Source organism: Balaenoptera ricei, chromosome 1, assembly GCF_028023285.1.
Source record: "Balaenoptera ricei isolate mBalRic1 chromosome 1, mBalRic1.hap2, whole genome shotgun sequence".
Classification (NCBI taxonomy): Eukaryota; Metazoa; Chordata; class Mammalia; order Artiodactyla; family Balaenopteridae; genus Balaenoptera; species Balaenoptera ricei.
Genome location: NC_082639.1, coordinates 18,027,287 through 18,034,979, shown reverse-complemented (window position 1 = coordinate 18,034,979; position 7,693 = coordinate 18,027,287). Strand labels below are relative to the sequence as shown.

Below are 7,693 nucleotides of genomic sequence, written 5' to 3'. Positions count from 1 at the left end.
GATTATGATGGGAGAGAGAGAGTTCATCATGACAGGAAGTATTGAAGCAGAAGCTGAATTCTCACTTGGCTGAAGGCTCTAGAAGGAGTCAGGCTAGATGCCTCCTACTAGTCCTTCTAATTTTGAGCTTCTGTGCTAGGCTCCAGAGTCATCTCCGAGTGCCTATTTTGTGTCAAGTTCCAAGTGGGGTTTGGGGGACCCAAAGACAAAGGAGACAGGGTTCTGATTCTCAGGTTACTCACTGTAATGAGTTGAAATAGGATATCTGGGACGCAGGATAGTGGAATGGCCTGAGCTCTGGAAACAGGAGATTGGCGTTTAATTCCTAGCTGTGAGACATCGGAGAAGCCACTTGGCTTCTCTGGTTCTCAGTCTCCTCATTTATAAAATAGGGACAATAGTTATCCTCATAGGTTCTGAGGACTCAATGGTACAATTACATTTAGAGCATTTGTAGCACAGCGCCTGGTAGGTAGTGAACACTTTATTTTATTTACAGTAATGTTTTTGTTTTTTAATTAATTAATTAATTAATTTTTGGCTGTGTTGGGTCTTCGTTTCTGTGCGAGGGCTTTCTCTAGTTGCGGCGAGCGGGGGCCACTCTTCATCGCGGTGCGCGGGCCTCCCACTATCGCGGCCTCTCTTGTTGCGGAGCACAGGCTCCAAATGCGCAGGCTCAGTAGTTGTGGCTCACGGGCCCAGTTGCTCTGCGGCATGTGGGATCTTCCCAGACCAGGGCTCGAACCCGTGTCCCCTGCATTGGCAGGCAGATTCTCAACCACTGCGCCACCAGGGAAGCCCCTACAGTAATGTTTTTATGAAGGCCTTGGGTAAGTCACTTCAATTTTTCAAGCCTCAGTTTTCTCATCCGTAGGATGGAATTAACTTCCATCACGGGGTTGGAATCTTGCTGTGTTGTAGGGTCTGGGGTCTGCCTTTTCATCTCTCAGCTTCCCGAAGCGGTAAGCGGGTCGCATCACACCCCGTGGGTAAGTACGAGAAGATTACGGACCGCAATCGGCACCGTCCCGGACAGAGGAGGAACCTGAGCGAACCAGGACGCGATTTCCTGGCTGCGCTCCCAGGAAGGACGTTTGTGCTGGGTCCCATCCCCCGGCCGGTCCTGCTCAGGAAACGTGGAGAGAAAGCCAGGAACCAGGCCTGCCGGGCCCCGCGGCCCCTCCGCGCCTCCCCCCTCCGCTGCCCCCGACTGCAGGAAGCCGGCCGGCGGGAACGCCCTGCCCGGCGGGTGGGAACGGCCCCGCCGGCTTCCCAGGCCCGCGGGGGCGCGGCGCGGCGCTGTCACTGCGGCAAGCGCGCCGCCTCCCGCGCCGCCCGCACTCCCGCTGCAGTCGGCCCATTAGCATTGCAGGAAAGTGCTGCAGCCCCGGTCCCTCCCGGGCGCCGGAGCGGAGAGGCTGGGTCCCGCAGGCGCCTACGCCCCACCGGGCCCGGAGCCCACGCCGCGGGGCCTGGACTGGGGAGGGAGAGGTGTCCGACCCTTTCTTTTGGGAGGTGAGACGCTGAGGCCTGAGGGTTTGTAGGTGAGTGGCCCAAGGTCATGGCTAGTAAACAGCAGGGCCAGAATTCGACCCGTGGTCTGTTTGACTCTAGAGTTTGTGCCTTGAGTCTGTGGTCCTGGTCCAGGTTCTTGAGGGGCTTCAGGTTCTTGCGGAGGCCCAAGAACAGGAGGCCGGATTCTGGGGGTTACTGATGGCCTCCTAGGGGTCTGTGAACGCCTTGATTTTGTGTACAGCATCTTGTGTGTTGCATTTTTCCTCAGTTTCAAAGGTGTCAGTGACCCAAAAAAGGTCTTACCATAGCTTTCCAAGGCCCATGGGTTCCCCTGGGGGAAACCAGCTTTGTCCAGGCCTGAGCCTCCTCTGCAATCTATGTGGCATCTTAAAGTCTCTGCAGGGGAAGGACTTGGGTTCTCTACAGGATCCCAGGATCTTTCACCTGGATCTTGAGAATCTTTTTATAGAATCCTGGGGTCTGTCTCTGAATTTGAGGTCCCCATGGGGCCCTGGTATCTCTTTCTGAGGCTCTGAGCATCTCACTATAAAGTCCTATGGTCCGCATGGTGTGAGTTCTAAACCTGGGCCTCAGGATGCCTATGAACCCTGAAATTGCAGGCAAAACTTTGTGGGTCTGTCTGTATACATGTATACATGGGAGATGTTTCATGGATTTCACCAGATTCTCAAAGGGGGCCCTGATCCCCCAATCTGGGAAAAACATTGCTTTTGAGCATCCCGTGTTAGACAGACCTTGCTCCCTTTCACCAATAAGAGCCAGGGAAGAATAGGAGGGAGGAGATAAAAGACAGTGTTGTCTAGTAGAAGAATATGGGTGTGGAGTCAGGTGTTCTGGGTTAAAATCCCAGCTTTTCCACTCAACAGCTGTGTGACATTAAACAAATTTCTTAACGTCTCTGAGCCTCAAGGCCACCTCCTCTAGGAAGCCTTCCCTATATCCTGGATTCACTTAGGTCCCCACAACACATCCCCCAAGCTCTCATTGCACCTGGGCTGATACTTTGTGAGATTTTAATTTTTTTTTTAAATTTATTTTTGGCTGCGTTGGGTCTTCGTTGCTGTGTGTGGGCTTTCTCTACTTGCGGTGAGTGGGAGCTACTCTTCATGGCGGTGTGCAGGCTTCTCATTGCGGTGGCTTCTCTTGTTGCAGAGCACGGGCTCTAGGCGCCGGGCTTCAGTAGTTGTGGCTCGCGGGCTCAGTAGTTGTGGCTCGCGGGCTCCAGAGCGCAGGCTCAGTAGCTGTGGCGCACGGGCTTAGCTGCTCCATGGCATGTGGGATCTTCCCGGACCAGGGTTTGAACCCGTGACCCCTGCATTGGCAAGCCGATTCTTAACCACTGCGCCACCAGGGAAGTCCCACTTTGTGAGAGTTAATGCAGTTAATTAATGAAGTAATTAACTGTGCTTAATATTTTCTTGTCTCTCCACCCCACCAGTCTTAAGGTCTAAGAAGGCAGGGACCTTTGCTGTCTTACACATGTTAGGCTCTCAGTCATTTGTTATGAAATAAAAAAAAGAGTGAAGGAATGGAGGGACTGCCATTCACTGCACTAGGGGCGGAAAGGCATTAGAAATGAATAAGCATTGTTCCACTCCTCGAGGAGGTCCGAGGCTAGTGGGGGGTATAATATGAGTTTGTGCAAGGAAGACTGTCCTAAATGTGTTAATGGGGGATAAACATTAATGGGGATAAACAGTAATGGGGAAAGCACCAAGAGATCCAAAGATGAGTGAGAATCAGTCTCAGAAGAGCTAATATAATGACTTCCCTTTGAATTATGTGTTACAACTTACAAAGTGCTTAACTTACGTAAAATATCCAGGTATGTCCTTACTCCACAGAGATGGGGAAACTGCTGCTGGGAAGAGTTCAGTGACTTGCCCGAGGCCACCCAGCAATCATGGCGTCCTAAGTGCACAGCACACTCACTTTGGAATTTAGCCCTCACCCTTTAGGAATTGAGTTTTGATGCTGTGAAGGTCTTGGTTTAGATCCCAATAGATGTGAGACTTTGGGCAGTTTACTTTACCTCCTTGAGCCTTGTTTTTCTAATCTGCAAGATAGGAATAATGACCTTCATAACCTATATGATGCTTGGTTTATAGTAAAGGATCCATAAGTGTTTGTTGAATGAATGAATGAAATACATGTGTTGGTGGGTGGTCTGAAATGTGAGAGGACTTAAAATTAGGCCATTTGGGGGGTGGTAGGAGAAATTGAGGGTGATTCTATCCCTTCCCACTCTTACTTTCTATGATTCCTGTGAGACTTAAGCATTGGCCTCAACCACATTGTTCTAATTTATTGTTTGGAAACCAACAAAAGTGAACCAGCGCGGGCTTGGTTAGCTTTCTTATTATTTACATCTTTACTGCCTTTTTTCTGATGACCAAGTAATACATCCTCCTTGTAAAAAAATTTAAATTGCAGAAAGATATAATGAGGAGAAATGAAAGTGCAGGCAGTTTTAGGCACTGTAGCCACAAGATGCTGTCAGATTGTTACTCCTTGGGAGGTGGGGATGGGGCACAGGACAGGGAGCAAAAAAAGATTCTTCCTGTTTAAAGGTCTCTCCTACTGGCCTTGCTATGGTTCCTGGGAGTTCTGTTCAGAGTCTTGCCTCTGGCTATACCATTGAAAGTTCAAGTGCAGCTAAGGGCTGGGGAGGCGGGAGAAGATGAGAATTGTCTGGGCTGGGGCTTTCCCTGGAATGCCATGAAGAATGAGATGGAACCTGTAGAATTTTCCATGGCGTATGAACAGTTGGTTCAGATGCCCATTGCTGATACACCTTGTAGCTGTGTCTTCATCCTCTTTCTCCCTCTTAGCATTCAGTAGAGTCTTTTTTGAAAATTCCTGCTATACACACACACAAAGAAAAGCAAAACAAAAAGAAAGGAATAAAGGTGAAGGCATCGTATTTAGTTTCCTATATTCTCCATTTTGTAATGCATATATTAAGCATATAAGTTATAATTATGGGATCCTACTACTTCTGTAATTCTGCAACTTACTCTTACTCTTTTTTTAATTTAACAGTACCCAGTAGACACCTTTTCTTGCCTATTCATGAAAATCTATTCCATTCCTTTTACCAAATGAGCTTCTTATGGTTGGGACTATTACCTCCAGTCCAGAGGCCAGCACATGAGAGGCCTTACTGGGAGGCCATGTTGGAATAGTAACAGCAGCCACCATATCCTGGCATGAACTAGGTGCCAGGCTCTGAACTAAGCTCTTTCACATGTTATTTCATTTGATCCTCACAGCCCCTGAATGAAATAAGTACTATTGTTATTCACATTTTTCAGATGAGAAACTGAGGTGCAGAGACTTGAAAGCCCAAGGTCGCACAGCTGGTAAGTAATGGAGCTGAGATTTGAATCCTGATCTGTCCTGTGCCAAAGCTTTTGCTCTGAATGAATGAATAAGTGGCTGATCGGTTCATGGGTCCCAGAGAGAAGCTTCTGTCTTCAGAACCTCCCCTGTATGTCCTGGGTTCTCTCTTCCAAGTGTCTGCAATGCTTGGAATCAGCATATAGCAGGGACTCAGTAAAGGCCCTTTCTTTGCCTGCAGCAATCCTGTGGCCATGCCTTCCTTTCATGGAAGTTGAATTTTTGAATCTCTTATTCTAGAAATAAGCTGTGATTTGTTAGGGGTTCTTGAGGACCAGCCCAGGCAATTCAGAACAGCCATTTGCCTGTCCCCCCTCGCAGGAAATTAATCAGAACCCCAAAGCCCTTTCCCTCTCCCCACAGGCCAGCACTCTGGAAACGCCCAGTGCCTTGCTGCAGTTCTGCTAGAAGACTGCGGAGTTGCCAAGGGCAGTTTAACACAGATCCATCTCTCTGTAAGGAAAACGAGAGGAGAGAGGCACAAGGGAGAACCGGGTCAGCTCTGCTGCAAAGGATGAGAACTCGAAGGCATCCCCAACCTGGAGGGGTGCTGAGTGACAGAGACACTCTGGGGTATCAGCTGTGACTCTGCAGAATCCACCTGGGGTCTAGAAACTGCAGTTTCTATTCCAATGGCAATGCTCTGCAGGGCCCCTTTCAGTGAGCCTCTTCCTCTCTCAGCACCTCAAAGTCTTCCACTATGAAATGATTAGGTGGATTATCACTAGGGATGCTATCTGGTGTTAGGAACTAGAAATAATATTGATGATAATAACAATAAGAAGAATGAAGGGCTTCCCTGGTGGCTCAGTGGTTAAGAATCCGCCTGCCAATGGAGGGGACATGGGTTCAAGCCCTGGTCCGGGAAGTTCCCACATGCCACGGAGCAACTAAGCCTGTGCTCCACAACTACTGAGCCTGTGCTCTAGAGCCCGTGAGCCACAACTACTGAGCCCACATGCCACAAGTACTGAAGCCCGCATGCCTAGAGTCTGTGCTCCGCAACAAGAGGAGCCACCGCAGGGATAAGCCTGCGCACCGCAAGGAAGAGTAGCCCCCGCTCACCGCAACTAGAGAAAGCCTGCACCCAGCAATGAAGACCCAACGCAGCCAAAAATAAATAAATAAAAAAAATTAAAAAAAAAAGAATGAAAAGAAGAATGACAGCTACATCGTTTGTGGAAAACTGTGCCTGGTGCTTTCTACACAGTGTCTTATGTAATTTTAAACCGAACACCACAAGGACTGTATTAATATGCCCATTTTACAGATGAGGAGAATGAGGCTCAAAGAGAGCTAGTACAGGCCAGAACACGGGTATATAATCCCAGGGTTTTCTGGCATCAGAACCTGAGCTCCACAAACATGTGTGGGCTCTGACCTCAAGGAAGTGAGGAAGTGCTAAGAAACAAAGGGGAGGTCAGTTTGACACAAGTTAAAATGTGTTCATGCCCACATGAGAGTTAACACAATGCCATGGGTATTCAGAGCAGGGAGAGTCAGCTTCTGGCTGGGGGAAACTAGGAAGAGTTGTAAACTGAGAAGAGACAGCAAGGGAAGAGCATGAGCAATGCGCAGATGTGGGAAAGCAGTGGGTGTGCTAGGGGAAGTTTGGATAAACTTTGTGTGTGTGTGTGTGTGTGTGTGTGTGTGTGTAAAGGTAGGAAGAGATCACACCAGGCCAGGCATTTGGCCTTTATTCCATAGGCAATAAGGAGCTTACACAAGAGATGTCTCAAGAGACCAGCTATGCTGCTGCAGTCAAAGAGGAAGCAACCCTCAGAGCATCTGTGTCCGGGCTTGTGAATGCAACCCTGTGTCAGTATGTGGGAGGGCATCTGAGGGGAGAGTGTCTAGAGCTGTGTTCTGTACCATGCTGGATCTGGGTCTTGGGCTCTCTTCAAAGGCCCCCCTCTCCCTTCTCTGGGCTCTAGGTACCTTGCACATAGTAGGTCCACAGAGTTATTGGCGGGCCCTTTGAGATCATCTGGTCATTGCCCCTTCCCATTTTAATAAATTTATTTATTTCATTTATTTATTTTTGGCTGCGTTGGGTCTTCGTTGCTGCGCGCGGGCTCTCTCCAATTGCGGTGAGCAGGGTCTACTCTTCACTGCGGTGGCTACTCTTGCTGCAGAGCACGGGCTCTAGACCGCAGGCTCAGCAGTTGTGGCGCACGGGCTTAGCTGCTCCGCGGCATGTGGGATCTTCCAGGACCAGGGATCGAACCCGTGTCCCCTGCATTGGCAGGCAGATTCCCAACCACTGTGCCACCAGGGAGGCCCGCCCCTTCCCATTTTAAAGAAGGCAAAAGGAGGGAACATAGATGGCAAAGGACTTATCTAGGATCACACATGGAATTAATAGCAGAGCTGGGGACTGGAACTCATGCCTCCTGAGTTCAAGCTGAGTTCCTTTTCCACACTTTGCTGAGTAATAGAAATAGTATTTTTTGAGAGATTACTCCATACTAGGCCTTGGGCTAAATACCTTTACATGGATTATCTCATTTAATCCCACAATCCCCTGAGAGTGCCTCTTTTGAAAGCAGGACGTCTTGTCTTACATTTCGATTTTCCACCGCGCGTAGCACAGGACCTGGGCACCTAGCTAGATAGGCGATAAAAACTTGGAAAAGTCCAAGTCCCGGGAAGGGGGAGAAGACAAAGGGGGCGGGACCGTCTATCAGCTCCGCCCCCACAAAGACCCCGCCTCCCAGGCCGCTGACGTCACCTTCTGGCTCCGCCCCTCATTGTCAGT

General features: G+C 49.3%; 1 long non-coding RNA gene across 1 annotated transcript; it reads left to right on the top strand.

The window, feature by feature from the left end:
• Positions 1-1,321: 1,321 nt before the first annotated feature.
• LOC132360728 (uncharacterized) lies at positions 1,322-6,041 on the top strand. Its single transcript, XR_009501167.1, has 3 exons — positions 1,322-1,544; positions 4,851-4,898; positions 5,299-6,041. It is a non-coding gene; the product is annotated as an uncharacterized LOC132360728 (long non-coding RNA).
• Positions 6,042-7,693: the final 1,652 nt, after the last annotated feature.